Source organism: Canis lupus, chromosome 5, assembly GCF_003254725.2.
Source record: "Canis lupus dingo isolate Sandy chromosome 5, ASM325472v2, whole genome shotgun sequence".
Taxonomy (NCBI): Eukaryota; Metazoa; Chordata; class Mammalia; order Carnivora; family Canidae; genus Canis; species Canis lupus.
In genome coordinates this window covers 11,260,751-11,279,470 of record NC_064247.1, presented here as the reverse complement: position 1 = coordinate 11,279,470, position 18,720 = coordinate 11,260,751, and the positions used below count along the sequence as shown (strand labels likewise).

General features: G+C 42.4%; 1 protein-coding gene across 1 annotated transcript in view; it reads right to left on the bottom strand.

Annotated features, from left to right (window-relative positions):
- LOC112671158 (CXADR like membrane protein) overlaps nucleotides 1-18,720 on the bottom strand; it is a 99,607-nt gene that overhangs the window by 22,975 nt on the left and 57,912 nt on the right.

Here is an 18,720-nt window from a genome sequence, read left to right as displayed (position 1 = left end):
TCCCTTAGGGACACTCATTCTCTTTCCCCCCAACTTCTGTCTTCCACTCTCTATAGTTTCATCTCACATGGCTTCAAAATATGAAGCAACCCCTCCCATCCAAAATGAAATTCCAAATTACCACATTTGGATGCTGTCCCTCCACCCATCCGGGATCCCTTTGGCCAATGGGATTTCAGAGTCACTTCTGGCTTTATCTCTGATTTTCACCTTGTTCCAGGAACGGTATCCTGTCAGCAACTCTAGGCTCCCAGCTCACCCTCTCTCTTCCCTATCGATTTCGGACATTGTTGACTATGAAACCCACAGTGTTAAATAACCTCACTTGGATTCAAGGTCTGATATGTCCTGCATCAAGATGTGCTTTAAGATCCTCCTTTGTCTCCTTACACAGGATAAAGAAGCTCAGTGGGAAAAGTGGTCTCTTTCTAGCCATTCACAATGTTCTAGTGCTACATTCACAAGGTAACAGAATCATACAGCCTCCACGCTGGAACAGCCCCAAGGGTCAGGGCTTCTGGTGACGTCCCCTCTCCTGGGGAGCACTCACTCTGCCATGTCAGAGGGTCTTAAGCACTAAAGATCAAGAAACATGACCAACAGAAGCACATAAACTACCTCTCGTATTCCCTGTTTATTTCCCAAGATAGATTAGCAGTAAATCTGTTGGGAAGGAAAAGGGCCTGAAAGGAGGAAGAAGGGAACAGGGGCGACTGTAGTTCCCTCTAAACGGGGGTGCAGATTGGGTTGACATTGCAGGGTTGGATCTTCAGAGGCACCCACCCTACGAGAAGCAGCAGGTGGATTCCCAAGCTCTGTGGCAAAGAAAGGGAACCACAGAAATCTGTGGGGCATAGAAAGGGCTTGCAGAACCAACAGGACAAGACCCTCGTGGGGCCTTACTGACATTCCCAATAAAGTTTCTGTTATCTCTGTTTAAAACTTAAAATTGCAATGAGAGTAGCCACGATTTAATGAGTCCGTTGTGTGGTCTGGCTGTATACTGAGCACTTAACCGTAGGAAGAAAGGGTGATTACCCAAATCTATGGATGAAACAGAAGGGGCAGCTTAGCAATTTGCTCAAGATCATACAGCTAGGCAATGACAGATCGGGAGCTCAACCCCAGATCTGCCTCCCTGCAAAGCTCAGACTCTAACAGTCATACTCTGCTGCTTCTGTCCTATGTCTTATGTGGCTTCCTGGACCTGCTCCTGTTCTCCCATTAGCCTGTAAGCTCCCGGAGATTCCCCGTTAACCACTACATCCCCATAGCGCCCAGCCCAGAGTCCCTGACACTGTAGGTGCTTAACAAACAGTTGTTGGATTGACTTCAATTTAACCCGTGTACTCATTTCACCCATAAGCAAACTGAGAGCCAGGGATAAATGAGTTGCCCTGCAGTCCTACAACTCCTTCAAAGACAGAATAACCCATATAAGACCCATCCTCCCCCATCCCCATAAAGCAGCTATGCGACAGCAGGGAGAGCAGCCAGTGTGCATTGCACTAAGCTAAGTTGTAAGAAGGAGCTCTCCCCTCCAGCTTCTCCCCCTGCTCCCTTTCCACCGGGCACAACAATGATCAGAGGAAACCAGCCTCCCATGCCCCTGGCAAAGCTGAGAACCCAGCAGCAATTTGGCGCATACAGTGGGCTCTATACATTAAATAAATAAATGCAAAGAAACAGCTATGAAAGTTGCTGATTTGAGCCACTAGAGGGAATCAAAGGCTCAGATTTGCTTGACGTCCCCAAAGGAAAGGAACACAGTGGTGGGTGGTGTGCTTTGCCAGAGTGCCAAGTTCTATTTATACCATAACCAGAATTAAATATGGGAGTGCAGGGAGGGGGCCGCCCAGTGAATACAGATGACTTTCCCGAAGCAGAGAAACTTGAGATCAGAGTGCATTCACCTGTGGAGAACCTCAGCTCCCCAGACTTCAGGGGTCCCTGGGATCCCTGCAAATTTCACAAATTCCTCCTTCTGTGTTTCGCCTCCCCGCCACATCTGTGATGTGCAGCCTAAGCAGACAGGGCCCTGGGTTCTGTATAGAATTCTCAGGCTTGGGGACGGGCAAGGCTGCCAAGCACAGGTGTCTGCGGCCCGGTATGTGAGTGCGCAGAGCCAGCCCTGGGCTCCCAGGCATTGAAAGGTTCCTCTTCTTAAGAGAGACTGTTAGGGGACACCTGGGTGGGCTCAGCGGTTGAGCCTCTGCCTTTGGCTCAGGGTGTGATCCCAGGGTCCTAGGATCGAGTCCCGCATCAGGCTCCCTGCAGGGAGCCTGCTTCTCCCTCTGCCTGTGTCTCTGCCTCTCTCTCATGGCCTCTCATGATTAAATAGATAAAATAAATAAAATCAGAAAGAAAGAAAGAAAGAAAGAAAGAAAGAAAGAAAGAAAGAAAGAAAGAAAGAAAGAAAGAAAGAAAGAGAAAGAAAGAAAGAAAGAAAGAAAGAAAGAAAGAAAGAAAGAAAGAAAGAAAGAAAGAAAGACTGTTACAAGATCATCAAAATTTAATTTGGTAGGAAACTGAGAATTTAAAAGTTAAGTCACACTGATGTGGGAAACAAAGGCAGAAGGAAATATAGATAAAATTAAATGTCCTTATCACCGGCAGCCCACTGACAAATACTTGAGGCAGGCAGAGTATAATGTTCTTTCAGGAAGTTCCCAACCTTCTCAATGTGAACGCCTTGCTAGAGGGAAAAACAACCTTGGCTCGACCAGAGCAAGGCCTCTGGTATCTGTGTGGGCTTTAGCATCCGAAGATCCTCTTGAAACTTCCCTGATGGTTGCTTTACCCAACTCCAAAGTAGATCATCAGCTGCCCCTCACAATCCCGGGCCAGCAGGGAGCTGCAGCCCTTTCTGCCCTTGGGTCCTGCCCTCGGTCCTGTCCCCGGGCTTTAAAAAAAACCCACCATTTTGCCCCAAAGATGTCTCAAGAATTCTTTCTTGGCCGTGAACTCTGGACTCCACCAAGCCTCACCTACATTCTAAACCTACATCAACAGGGCTGGCGCTGGTGGCAGCAGGCCACAAGTAGGCAAATGCAGCTGATTCTGGAACAATGCAGGTTTAGGGGCATCACCCCCCCCCACACCCTAGTCCCAAGTCCACATGTGACTTTTGACTCCCCCAAAACTTAACACTGTGGACAGGAAACTTTACATAACATAACATAATGTAGCCAGTCCACACATAGACTGTATGTTATGTGTACTATATACTTTTTGTAATAAAGTCAGCTAGAGAAAAGAAAACATTAAGAATATTTTGCGGAAGAGAAAACACAGGCACACTAGTGTACTGTAAGAGCTCCACGCATAAGTGCAGCCACACAAGCCAAGCCTGTGTTGTTAAAGGGTCAACTGAAGTCTCCACTGGGCCTCTAGGATGCTCTGGGCACTTGATGGTGAGGGGAGGTGCTAGAAGGTAGCAGTGGTGCGAACATTCTCTGTGTGCGTGTGGCAAGATTCAGCCCTGGAAGCCTCACCTCAGGCTCTCCCTAAGGGAAGGAGTCTCCTACAACTCAGGCACTTAACACAGGCCCTTGAGAGCTCGAGCTTGGGACAATGACCCTCGCTGAGCCTTACTGTTCTCATCTGCAAAATGGGGATTAAAGGACACCCTGAAATAAGGCACCCAGCGCAGGGATGGCACATAGGGCATTCGTTTCCTCCTAAAATGTCAGTTCCCTTCCCCTGCTTTTCTCCACTAGCAGAAGGGTTGTTTTATTTTCTACATTCAGCTAAGATTAAAGATTTTATTCTCTAAAGGATATTTACATTTCCCAAAGATTCTCTTGAGCCTTTAAGACCTTCAAAGGTGGGGGTGGGGGGGAAGACCTTCAAAGGGATGGGGCAGGGATAACTTTTTGTTTTTCTGTGTATACTTTTATATAACTGAGGGAAATAAGACACATATTTTGAAGATGAGTCTATTGGGAAGATAATAGTACATTTTATTTTATTTTTTTTCAAGATTTTATTTTTATTTTTTTCAAGATTTTATTTATTTATTCATGTGAGAGAGAGAGAGAGAGAGGCAGAGACCAAGGCAGAGAGAGAAGCAGGCTCCATGCAGGGAGCCCCATGTGGGACTCAATCCCGGGACTCCAGGATCACACCCTGGGCCGAGTGCAGGCCCAAACCGCTGAGCCACTCAGGGATCCCTCAAGATTTTATTTTTAAGCAATCTCTACACCCAATGTGGGGCTTGAGCTCATAACCCTGAGATTAAGAGTCATATGATCTACTGTCTAAGCCTGCCAAGTGCCCCAATAATAGTAAATTTTGGGCAGCCCTGGTGGCTCAGCGGTTTAGCGCCACCTTTAGCCCAGGGCGTGACCTTGGAGACCTAGGATGGAGTCTCACGTTGGGCTCCCTGCGAGGAGCCTGCTTCTCCCTCTGCCTGTGTCTCTGCCTCTCTTTCTCTCTGTGTCTCTCATGAATAAATAAATAAATAAAATCTTAAAAAAAATAAAAGGATGCTTCTATAACCAAAAGACTATTCCATTCACATCAAAACATTTATAATCAAAACCTCTTAAAAATGTTATGCTCAGAGAGCTAACATTCTTTCTGCTGTCGGTAGATGTTTTGGATAATCCATTCAAGAAAGTCCACTTAGTCCAACTAAACGAAGCCTATATAGGCTTCACATACTGTGTTTCCATCACATATGGGGACCATATTTCTGGATCGGCCTGTGCCAGTTTGAGCAGACACGGCAAGAGCAAGGACTTGGCGAATTTTCTCAGATGACTCTAGCAGAGCTGCTGGTACCCATCTTGATTTCACGGATGCAAGGAGGCAAAAGGCCAGGATAACTTTTAATAGAACCAGGATGCTGCTTTTAAAATATCTACTCCTTCTTCTTTCTCTAACAGAGAATTCTTCTGTTTCTTAAATACTTACTGATGCCTACAGGACACAAGTTGCCCTAGATCTCAAGTTAAGTCTGCATGCTTACTCCTTCCAAAGGATGGGTCCTCCAGCACTGCCATCCTCAACATTGACATTCAACATTCTCTGGGACCTTCATCTAAGAGAGGCCACAGTGCTTGGTGCACAGGTCAACAATGGGTAGCTTTTTTTTTTCTTTTTTTCTTTTTTAGATGTTCTTTATTTTTGAGAGAATGAGTGAGCACAAGCAGGAGGAGAGGCAAAGGGAGAGGGAGAACCTCAAGCAGACTCCCTACTGAGTGCAGAGCCCAACACAGGACTTGATCCCACAACCCTGAGATCACAACCTGAGCCGAAGTCAGATGGTTAACTGACTGAGCCACCCAAGCGTCCCTAGGTTGGTTCTTTTCCTTAAGAATTGGGTTGTTTACCAGGGTGTGTACACATGCAGTTTGTGAGTACCAGAGTTAGAGAGCCATGGTAGTTACTACCTAGTGTCAGGTATAGGAGCTGTGCCATCATACTGTGTAATGTACAGGGGAGCCCCCACCAATGGCCCATCCAAGTGTGCAAGCACCTCCTTCCACTCGGCAATTGAACTTTTCTTAGTGGACCTGGTCACTTAGCTGGATGGGAAGATAATTTCCTTGTGATTCCCTTTACATATTTTGGAAAGCCTCCAGAGAATCACAGTTACTGAATGTCTGTCAGAAAAATAAAAAGGACTTTGGATATTTTTTAAAAATATTTTATTTATTTAGTTGAGAGAGAAACAGAGATAGTGAGTGGGAGGGAGAGAGAGAGAGAATCTGAGGCAGACTCCTCGCTGAGTGCAGAGGCCAACCCTGGGCTCGATCCCATGACCGCAAGACCATGACCTGAGTTGAAACCAAGAGTCAGATGCTTAACTGACTAACTGAGTCAACCAGGTGCCCCAGACTTTGGATATTTTTAAATCAACGTCTCTCATTTTACAGATCAAGAAACTGAGGCTTAGAAGAAATGACTCACCCTAAGGCCTCCTGACTTTTAGACTAATGACATACATAATATTCTGTAGGGGTGGGATGTGTGTGTGTGTGTGTGTGTGTGTGCACCTTCCTGACTGTTTCTGGAACACAGAGTGCAATTCAAGAGTTGGCATGATGCAGGAGATGGAGCATAAACTTTGGAGTCAAATCAACAGAAATTTTAAGTAGTGCCCATTAGTCTAGTTAATTTCCTGACCACTCTGGGTCTTTTTTTCTTCCCTGTGAAATGAAGAGAAAAAAACATCAGCCAGGGAAAACTGTCGTAGGATTATACATGATGTATGTAAAGCGTGTAGCACTGACACCTGCACACAGGCCTACTCAACACATGGCAATTATTATTATTCATAGTTGTACATACTGTACTTCCAAAGACAAGAAAAACCAGAAGAGCATATGCTGAAGAGGTGAAACAGAAGGGTGAGGAGTTTGGAAGTCATTTTGCTTGATAACTGCTAATATTTGGCCATATTTGCTTCATCTCTCTATTTTTTGCTGCACTGGTTGAAGTTAAGTCACAGATAGCACGACTTTTAACCTCTAAGTGTTTCAGCAAGGACCTCCTAAAACTCAGGGCATTCTTCTACACAACCATAACATATTATTGCACCTAAGAAAGTTAACAATATTGTATGGAAGGTCATTTTCTTTTTTTAAGAGATTTTTTATGGCACTTGGGTTGCTCCATCAGTTAAGCATCTGCCTTCAGCTCAGGCGGTGATCCCAGGGTCCCAGGATCATCGAGTCCCACATCAGGCTCCCTGCTCAGTGAGGAGCCTGCTTCTCCCTCTCCCCTCTGCTCATCTATTCCTCTCTCTCAAATAAATAAAATTTTTGAAAAAATTAATTAAAATGAAAACTAAAAAATTATGAAGACTTTTTATTTTTAAGCAATCTTTACATCCCACATGGGGCTCAAACTTATCACCCTGAGATCAAGAGTCACATGCTCTACTGACTGCGCCAGCCAGGTGCCCCTGGAAGATCATTTCTGACAAGACTAAGGAAGTGGGACTGACCTAGTTCTAGAAAGGCAGACATGCATTCCTGCACGGACCCGAGGCAGCTGTAGGGGCAAAGTGAACAGTAGGCAGCACTGTCTCCTCTTGTCCCCTCCTTCAGGCCCCCTCACTGTGAACTAGGGATGTTTCTCTTCTATACATTTTGCTTTCTCAACCCCATACCCAGCCCAACCCCAGAGTCTCTTGGGTCAGCCCCCTTTTTGAGATCTTAGGAAAAGGAAAACCACATTCACTGTGAGCTGTTAGGCAACTAATGTTCTAATGTCTTCTCAAACACAAACATGTCTTTGATGTTTAGAGACAGCTACAGCTAACACAGTGAGGCTTGCAGGTTAGCAGCATAATTTCAGACATCTGGGAATCAGTGTGGTGCCTTCTGGTCACCCCACCCCACCCCCAGGGGGAAGTATTTGTTCCTGGAGTCCCTAAAATTAGTGGTGCGTGTATACAAGGACTGAGGTGGCAGCCTGAGAGGTGGGCTTCAGTGTGTGGCCCCCAGCCAGATATTAGGCTTCCTCCCCTCCCCAGTCTGTGGGTTGGTTTTGGAGGAGAAGAAGGGGGAGAGAAGGCTGGGGAAGGAGGGAAGAAGGAAGAGAAGAGGAAGATGGAGTGGGGGAGGGGTGGATGAAAGAGGAGAAGAAATAGAGGTGCTCCTGGCAGGAGTTATAGGGGAAGAGGGCAAGTGAGAGCCTTGCACTGGAGAAGACAGTTGAGGTCTTCAGACTAGACCTGGCCTGATGACAAATGATCAAGTCACCTCCCCTCCCCCTCTGTGACAACTGTCTAGTATATACATTGTTTGTATTTATCCACATTAAAAAACTCTATTAAGGTGCACCTGGGTGGCTTAGTGATTGGGCATCTGCCTTCTGCTCAGGTGGTGATCCTGGGATCCTGGGATCGAGTCTTGCCTCAGACTCCCCAGGGGGAGCCTACTTCTCCCTTTGCCTATGTCTCTGCCTCTCTCTCTGTGTCGAATGAATGAAGAATGAATGAATGAATGAATGAACAAATAAATATCTTAAAAAACAACAACAACTCTACTAAGATCTTCCCCTGGTCTAGCACTGGGAGTGCCAAGTTGGTAACCTTCACTCCTCACTCAAACCATGTGAAAGCTACTGATTAATAGCACTTGAGGTTTGTTAGCTCAGCTCACTCCAGTGCATTATCTCATGTGAGCCCCATGACTACACAGTGAGCTCATGTCATCACCTCTGTTTTAGAGAAGAGAGAATTGCGGACTACGCAGCTGATGGGTGGCACTGTGGGGACATGAGCCCATCTTCTGTTTTTATTCTATTCTCTTTGCCTAGAAAAGAGAAACACAGGGAAACACAGGGAAACACAGAGACCATGTCGATGGCACAGAGCTAGGTGGCAGAGCTGGTCTGATCATACACACTTAAGATGTATCATTATCTTGCTCGCTGGGATCCTGAGCCAAAAGTGAGAAGATATTTAAACAGAGACAAATGTTAGAAGTTGCAGCTAGACACAAGCACCGAGTGGGAAGATCCAGAGGACACGGGGCTCTACAAGATTTAAATTAACCACCAGTGGGATATGGCTGCTGAAAAAAACCAACAGAGTCTGGGCTGCGTTAACAGAGGTCTGATGCCTCATACATGGAGGGTCACAGTTCTATCGTACTTGATACTAGCCAAAGGAGGACATCCAGAGCATCAGAGATGCTGCATGCTAGGAGGGGCATTGACAAAAATGTGGGCATCCAGATGTTTGTGACTGGATATTGGGGTCTGAAATACATGTCATATGAAGAAGAGTTGACACAATTATAGAGGGCAAGTTAGGAAGATGGGAGACTAAGGAGCAGCATCGTAGCTACCTTCCAACATTTAAAAGGCTATAAAACAAGTATTACTTGTCACTTGTTGGGTAGAATCAGGTCCAGATGGCCTAACAGCTTCAACCATAAAATGATAGACTGGAAGATCTCCAATACCTCTTTCTAGTTCGGAACGATCTGGTTTTCTTACAAAAGATTTATTCTATGTGGGCTTCATATGTTGATAGATTTTCTAACAGTCCTGCCTGATAAGAGAATGAGCTGATTCATTTAGTGAACTTTCCATTACTGGAGTCATTCAAGTAGGGTTATGTCAGGAGCTGTAAAAGGGATCCTTATACGTGGAAGACGAATTAATATTTAATGTCCTTTCTAACTATAATATTGTATGAAATATTAACTGATATATTAATATTCAAGGCTCTGTCTTAGCTGAATGGAATGCAAAGAACAAGATACAAATATATACTATTATCTGTCAATGTGTTTTGTCACCATTGGTCAGCTCTTAGGCAATTTATACAAGTGATTTCATTTTGTTTCATTGTTAACATTGTTTTTAAAGATTGTTGAAGTGCTTTTTATTTTTATTATTTTTTAAGATTTTATTTATTTATTCATGAGAGATACAGAGAGGCAGAGACACAGGCAGAGGGAGACGCAGGCTCCCCACAGGAAGCCTGATGTGGGACCCAATCCCAGGACCCCCCGGGTCATGCCCTGAGCCAAAAGCAGACGCCCAATCACCGAGCCAGGCAGGCGTCCCAAACTACTTTTTTAAAAGTAGAAAAAGAAACTGACCCAAGCAGTTACAGCACTTCTTTCCTAGCTGTGGATGTTTTAATCCACAAGGGGGCAGGATTTACTTAGAGAGGATTAGCCATGCCTCCTGTTTAAGGCAGTTCTTATATTAGTAAGAAGGATTATAATTGACAAAGAATTATAGATGACCTTGGATTTAAGCTTGATAAGCACTTTGTTGCCATTTGTGATTATATACTAAATTTCAAACGACCCGCATTTAATTTTCAAGGGCAACAGAAATCAGAAAATATGGTCAGACATTTGCGAGGAACTTACTAAGGAAATAGAAACATACACTACTCTAATAGCTTAAGTTCACTATTTTCACTTTTTCCAATTGAAATCTGTGTTTACTGTGAGACCAACAACCTCATTTTAGTTGCAGAATTCGTTATGAAACAAATCAATTACTCAGGTGCTGTGAAGAATGGTTTTAGTTGATAGTCAATAAAAAAGGACAAAAGGAAGGAACAAAAACCCATCACAGATGGTTTTAGAGAGACTGAGGAATCAGCAAAAGAACTCTCAAGGTCCTTTCAGTTTTGACGTTTAGTCTTGGTTCTAAGCCAGTCACTTACAGAATTACAAAATCCTGGAATGTTTTAGTTATATGTAATTTTCAATCTCAAGCTTGGAAAGGCCTACAGAAGGTCACTGTCTTGCCTTCTGGACAATTTTATATTTAAAACCTGTCGGCTGAAACATATCAAATGGTTCATATTCTCTTACCATCATTGAGAATCTGAAATCACAGCAAAACTGTTCCATGATATTGACACTTCTCTGTTGGTATCAATTTTTTTTTTAAGATTTTATTTATTCATTCATTCACGAGAGACAGAGAAAGAGGCAGAGACACAGGCAGAGGGAGAAGCAGGCTTCTTGCAGGGAGCCCGATGTGGGTCTCGATCCCCAGACCCCAGGATCACAACCTGAGCCAAAGGCAGACACTCAACCGCTGAGCAATCCAGGTGTCCCCAAATTTTTTATTATTGTATATCATGAGATACTTAGGGATACTGAATTCTGTATAATAGGATAATCAGGGATACTGACTTCCATAGAATATCTTCTTTTTTTTTTTAAGATTTTATTTATTTATTCATGAGAGACACAGAGAGAAAGAGAGAGGCAGAGACACGGGCAGAGGGAGAAGCAGGCTCCACGCAAGGAGCCCTACGCGGGACTCGATCCCAGGACTCCAGGATCACGCCCTGGGCCAGAGGCAGGCGCGCCAAATCACTAAGCCACCCAGGGATCCCTCCATAGAACATCTTTAAACAAACACCTTTTCCTCAATGCTTCAGATTCTGGTACCACAAAAAGGAACATTGGCAAGATAGTTGGCACCCATAGGGGATGCACTTTTGTTTAATGAATATGAGTGGCATTCCTGCTACCATACCAGGTGCTGTGGGAAACAAAGATCAATGACATTGTCTTTTGTCTATGAAGAGATCATAATTATAGAAAAACAAACAGGTATTCAACAGACCCAGTTTAAGGCAGTGTGTGAGCAATACCAATATGAAGTTGGGAAGTGGTAAGGGAATTCAGGAGAGGAAGATCACCAAGGCGATCAGAGATGGCTTCATAGAAGAGGCAGTATTACATCTGGCCCTTGAAAAATAGATTGCTATTTTAGCAGTTATAAATAGGGAATGACATTCCAAAGATTGGAAATGGTGGCCCGACTACTTAGAAAACTAATTGCGAGGCTGACCTCTGTACTTGACGGATTGGAGTATCACCATGGACCCTTGGTCTTGAAAATTCCCACAGAATGATCAGTAATATAACCCAATATAATGGTCAAAGGGCATGTGAGCTGTGTCACAGTCCTACAGAGTGGGCATTGACTACAAGAGTAATATTTTATCCTGACATCTCTAGTAATAATTGTCAGAGAAAGAATACTGACCTGGTCCACAGGGATCAATCATCCCACCGCTCAGAAATACACCGGAATCCTTCAGAATTCTGTTCTCAGGAATGTTCTAGTACATGTTCCATACATGTATTCATGTTCACATATGCAAAAAACCACACCCGTGCAGGGAACCTACAAGCATGCCTGTGTCCATACACAGATCAGACAAGAAGGTGTGCCTCTGATTCTGAGGCACTAAGAACTAGATCCCTCACTAACCTATTTCATTGACATGTCTATTTATAGCCTTTGTCTCATTCTAAATCTAAATCTTTTATTACCTTTGGCAGGGAGACTTGAACAGAGGGAGGAAATTAAAAATCAACACAGACTTACGATGGAGAGTGCTAATTGTCAGTTTTTAGGGGTTCATGGCAATGGAGAATTGAGATTATGCTCATAAAAATCCACTGATGAATTAAAGCATCAATTCAGCCTTTATCTATCTCATCTACCTTCCCATAAAAACTAATAACCAAGGGAAGATGATCTTCAAAGAGATCTCTTTGTCATTAAGTCACCTCCTCCAAGGGTAGAGAGTCAAGCCATACTTTGAAAATGAATAAAGTAAAAATTTCATTCAAAACAGAGTTGGGAAGTACTAAAGTAGACATACTCATGAAGGTATCACTACTTGAAGCTTACTTTATCTACACCAGCAGGAAGAAGGAAGGTTTTCACTTTGCCCAGCAACAACCTAGCCAATGAGAACCATAGCAACTCAGACAATGAGAAGTTGCCACAACCTGGAATTCTCAGCCTTGTGCAATGGACTTTACTTTTTTTTTTTTTTTTTTAAGATTTTATATATTGTTATTCATGAGAGACACACACAGAGAGACAGAGACACAGGCAGAGGGAGAAGCAGGCTCCCTGCAGGGAACCCAATGCGGGACTCGATCCCAGGACCCCGGGATCATGACCTGAGCCAAAGGCTCAACCACTGAGCCACCCAGGAATCCCAGTGCCACAGTGTAACTCCAGCCATTTTAACTCTACCATCCATACCCTTAATGGTATATTATACTGCCTTCCAGCACATATATTTAACAAAAATTTCACTGATCTTGTGTTATGCTAGTATTCTTGTGAGTTCCTTCAAAATTTTTCTACTCTTGGTTATATACAGAAATGCTTCTTAATCTTTCTCTACTTATACTCCCATTTTTTACATATATATAAACTCACACTCTACTATTATTTGGAACATACTAAATACTATGATTAAGCAATGGCATTTTTGAGTAAGCTTTTAAAAAACTAGACATGAATATAATGTGGATCAAAAGAAGGTACACAAAAGAGTACATACTATATGATTCTATTTATATAAGGTATAGAAACTAAACAAAAAATTAATCTATGCTGTTGGAATTCCAGAGAGTGGCTACTCTCAGAACAGGAGACAATGAGTAGAAGGGAACATTGGGGAGGCTTCTAAGGTGCTGACTAGGCATAGTCTATATCTTGATTTGAGTGCCTGTTTGGGAATGTTCATTCTGTGAAATTCATCAAGTTGTACACTTACAATTGTGCATTTTATATATTTATACTTTTTTACTAATTATCTATTGGTACATAACTGTTCAAAAATGTAGCAGATCAAAATAAGTTAAGTAAATAAATAAATATCTTATCTCAGAGTTTCTGTGAGTCAGGAATCCAGACATAGCTCAGCTGGGTGGCTCTGGCATAGGGTCTTCATGAGGTGGAATCAAACTGTTGGATAGGGCTGTGGTCTGATCGGAAGGCTCAACTACGGTACCGAGAATCCACTTGTAAGTTTACAATGTGGTTGTTGGCAGGTCTCAGCCACCACACGGGCTTCTCCACAGGACTGCGTCACCACATGGCAGCTGGCTTCCCTCAGGGTAAGTGATTCGAGAGGGAGCACAAGAAAGCGCCTAAGATGGAAACTCAGAGTAGACATCTGCTGCCATGTTCTATTTGTTATAAGTGATCAAATAATTCCAGCCCACATTCAAGGAGAGGGGACTACCAGGAGGCAGGAATTATGAGGGACAATCTTAGAGGCTGCCTAACCACACATAAGAAAAGCTTTAAAAATTCCACAATAACTTCCTCTGCCTCTCCACTCACAATGATTATCATTGTCATATAGATTTTTTTTTAAGATTTTATTTATTTATTCATAGAAACAGAGAGAGAGAGAGAGAGGCAGAGACACAGGCAGAGGGAGAAGCAGGCTCCATGCAGGGAGCCCGACGTGGGACTTGATCCAGGGTCTCCAGGATCACGCCCTGGGCTGCAGGCGGCGCTAAACTGCTGCGCCACCGGGGCTGCCCTGTCATATAGATTTTAAAAGGCTTTAATAATTCACTAATTTTTTGGTAACCACAACATCCCTTAAGAGTAAATGGATGGCATGGATTTTTCATTCTGTTTTATGGGAACATAATAATAAGCTTGATATTATCACTTTTATATTTGCAAAACACTTTTTAGGTTTCACAATTCTTTCCCATCTATATTGAGTTTTATTATGCAGAATAAGTAAGAATTACAGTTTAGTGTTCGTTTATCTGAAAGTACTATGAATATTGTAAAAACGTTTTACTATGCCAGTTACTGGGGAAGCCTGGAATGGCTCAGTCGGTTAGGAGTCTGACTCCTGGTTTCAGCTCAGGTTATGTTCTCATGGGTCATGAGATCAAGCTCCACATTGGGCTCTGTCCTTGGCAGGGAGTCTGCTTAAAGACTCTCTCCCTCTGCTCCTCCTCCCACTCACTTGAACTCTTGGTCTCTTAAGTAAATAAATAAATGTGGGGTGCCTGGGTGGCTCAGGCAGTTGAGCATCTGCCTTCAGCTTGGGCCTTGATCCTGAAGTCCCAGAAGGGACTCTGCTTCTCCCTCTGACCCTCCCCCTTATCATAATCTCTCTCACACACTCTCTCAAATAGATAAATAAAATCTTATATCAAACAATCAATCTTAAAAAAAAAAACCCTATATGCTAGTTACTGTATGCTAAGGAATACATATGTGTGCATATATATATATATATATATCATTTATATATATTCATTATATATATTTATATATATTTATATATATAAATGATTAAATGAAATAAATGAGTATATACATTCACTTAATCATTTAGTCCTAGGAGACAGGCTTTTGCTTCATTTTATGGAGTAAAATCTAAGATTCAAAGAGGCTAATAATTTGCTTAGATTTCAGAGCTAATACTTGTTACAGCCAAAATTTCAATTCAAAGAGTCTGATGTCAGACCACCTAGGTTCTACAAAGAAGGTAACTATAATCTTCATTATCACTCTGATAATACATTTTCCTGGATATGTCATGGGGAAATTTTTATAAAAACTGTGCCATCCTGATCTGGGTGTGTGGGGGGAGGAATAGTCTTCAGAGATTATGGCAGATAAAATGTGAAAGACACTAATTCCCCGTATGGTGCTTGTATCTAACAGTAAAGAATATTATAATCTTTCTCCAAGAGGCTGATGCTACCGACTTGTGATAGTTCGGGTAAAGTGCTTAGAATATATTCTTACTAACATGTTTATAAAAAGTTGACCATAGTCATCATACTATTCATTGAACACCAACTCTTTTTAAAGGGCTTAAAAATAACTAGTGTATTAGATAGATATACTCTTAAGGACTGCAGTGGGCTTTAATGCTTCTTACATCAAGTGTGTGAGCTGAATTATAATCAGGCATAGCTCATGCTTCATCGGAAACATCTCAGAGCTTCTCTTCTCTCAGAGACAGATAACGGCAATTAAAAATCTGGACCTTGATTTGTATGCTGCTTAATGATGGTATGCAGATAAATCAGCTAAACCAGACTTCAGCTTCTCACATTAAGGTGGCAAGAATAGATCCAAAATTGCAATTTGGCTTCCTACAGTCAGGATATATCCCTGGAGACCGTGTCAGGTCTCTGCAAGGGAGGATTCGTAATGCCAAGTAATTTCCCCTAACTTTGCTCTCTTCCTGTTACTCACCCACACCCAAATGACTCAAATGGCTGCTTCATGCTCATTTATTCATTCATTCACTCATGTGTTTATTCAAATGGCCTAATGATGAGTCTTGGCCTTGGCTTGCCAGAGGATTGTCTTCCAGATGATCTTTGCATCAGCAGTACAAACAGGTTTCAGCTGAGCTCCCTTCCTGCCTGCCTCCACACCTGGTGTTCTTCACACTTGCAGGAGAGGACTAGGCAAGAAAAAGACATCACCCACGTGCTTTTATAATTTAAGATGGGTGACTCCCCAATCCAGTGAATTATTAGCATCACTTAAAAAGCTTTAAAAAAACTTATTTGAATAATGTTATAAAAGCATATGCTAAACAAACAGAACGAAATGGCATACAGGCAAATTAAGTCTCTCGCCCACATGTGGCCCTCAGTTTCCCTCCTACAGGTAACACTCGCCATCAGTTGCTGTGCATTCTGTGTGTCTCACACCTCATTCACGCTTCCACTGGGTATAGAAGGTTAGGTTGGATAGAATTCTTCCTCAAATTTCAATTGTTCCACTGGCTTTCAGCTTCCAGGTTACTGTTGAGAAATCTGATGCCATTTTTAATTCCAATCTTTTGTGATTGACCTCTTTTTTCTCTCTGGAAGCTTTTAGGGTCTTAACTTCATCCCCAGAGTTGGAAGACTTTGCTAAGATGGGTTTTTGTTTGTAAGTCTCTTTTTCTGCTCACTGATAGCCTAGTCAATCAAAAAACCTATCTCTTTTCAATGTCAGGAAATGTTATACTACTTAGAAATAATTTCTTCCATTTCCTTTTTTTCCTGTTTGTGTATATATGTATGTGTGTGTGGCAGATATTGGACTTCCTGGATCGATCTTCTAATCTTCTTTTTCTTGTGTTTTTTTACTGAATCGTTCTAAGAGTTTTTTTTTTTCATAGGGTCTCTTGGGGGGCATAAAGTAGTTATTAAAATCAAGGATTCAAAATATTTGGGAGATGCTCCTTTCTGGGTGTATAACCTTTGACAATTTCCTCACCCTTCCTGTGCCTCGGTTGTCTCATGTATAAAATGGGGGAAATGTACCCAACTCATGGGCATGAAATGTGGATTAAAGGATGTTGTGATGTTAAGTTAGCTTTCATAAATGCTTGGTACATAGTAAATGTTCCATAAATACTACTATTATTGCTATTAATGTGTTCCTTTTGCAAAACATCTTACAATTTCTTCCCTTAGTCTCTGTTTCTATTTGTCTTCCTTTTACTTTTTGCAAATGTGTCATATTGGAAAGAGAGATACCAAAAAGCCATTTGTAAATGCTGTGAGGGAGCATGTCTTTTTGCACAGAGGATTTCACTTAGGCTTTTTTTTTTTTTTTTTCCACTGTGGCCTTCCCAAATGTCAGTGTCTAAGGCTTTTTTCTCTGAAGCTCTCCTATTTCTCCAGAGAAGAATTCTTGAATCACCCATCTGTCAGTGGGAGGCAGGCAGAGGCTGCCAATGATCTCTGAGCTGAGTGGGTAAAGGGGCTGGGAATCCAATTTGAGATGCAAATCAGTCTCAGAGAGAAGACACTAATTTGGGGAGCCCCTAGGTTTACAGTTGGCCCTTTGCTCCTTACTGTGCCTGGGGTCTCTAAATCTGCTTTTTTAAAACTCCCTTCTCCTATGAAAGGTATTGAAAGAGAAACTTAGTTCTTCTTATTCTTTTTTAAGATTTTATTTATTTATGAGAGACAGAGAGAGAGAGAGAGAGAGAGAGAGAGCCAGGGGAGGAGCAGAGGGAGAGGGGCAAGCAGACTCCTTGCTTGAGGGCAGAGTTCGATGCAGGGCTCAATCTCATGACCCTGAGGTCATGACCTGAGCAGAAGTCAAGAATCAGATGCTTCACCGACTGAGCTACCCAGATGCCCTGAAACTTAGATTATTTTTTTAAGATGTATTTATTTATTTGAGAGAGAGAAAGAAAGAGAGAGAGAGAGAGAGAGAGAGAGAGAGAATGGGAGGAGGGGAAGAGGAGCAGAGGGAGCTGAAGAGAGAATCTTCAGCAGATTCCCTCCTGAGCAAGGAGCCTGAGGCGGGGCTCAATCCCAGGACCCTGAGATTAAGATCTGAGCCAAAAGCAAGAATCAGGCTCCCTAGAAACTTAGAACTTTTTAAAATGGATTTTCACCTGACTCTCCCAGCTTTAATGCCTCAGCTCCACTTTTCACTGTATCTGAGTAGCTTCCAGTTTTGTTTTTGTTTTTTAGATTTTATTTATTTATTCATGAGAGACACAGAGAGAGGCAGAGACACAGGAGAAGCAGGCTCGATCCCAGGACCCCAGGAAAACGACCTGAGCTAAAGGCAGACCCTCAACCACTGAGCCACCCAGGTGTCCACAGCTTCCAGTTCTTAAGCCTTTCCCTGAATGGCTCACTCTCCATAAGCAATGGGGACTCAGCTTTACCAGATTTATAATACTCTATCTTTAACCTGGTATATACCCTCTTTTGGGAAAAAATATTATTTATTTTTTGAGATGAGATACAAGAACAAGATTAGTCTTGGGGTTCCACCTTGAAAAAAACAGACGTTTGCACACAGCCCCATCTCCCACCCCCATATACTCATTTTGCTGGGCTCGCCACCACACAATGAAAACACACACACAGCCACAGGCTCCCTGCGTCTGTTTTGACGTTGAGAACTGCTGTTTGTTCAAGTCACAGATGCCCCATGTTATGCAAGGAGACAGCTGAATTGCATGTGTACCACAAAAAAAAAAGAGAGTAAACAATGAAACAAATAGAGCAAGCTCCACCCAGCATTAGGGATAGAGATGACTTAAAACTAAAATGTAAAACAAAAACAAAAACAAAAAAACAATCTTAAGAAAAAAAAGGAAACAAATAAGGCAAATTTAGGCAGCCGACATTCAGAACGTGGCCCAAAGCTAACACCTCTGTATTGTCATTAAAGGGTTTTTTTTTTCCTTAAAAAAAAAAAAAAAAAAAAGTCTTTCTTTGCATATTTTAAACGTGAAAGGTCCCAGAGAATTTGGTAAGTTAGTTGTCTCTCCTCCATCTGTTCCTTTCATCCCAACATTTGCCAACATTTCTTTCACCTTTATTTCCTCCCCCGTTCTTCTGTCCGTGTGGATTGGCATCCATTTTATTCCTTTAGTCTCTTCTTTTTTTTTTTTTTTTTAAAGCTTTTATGTATTTATTCATGAGAGACACAGAGAGAGGCCAAGAC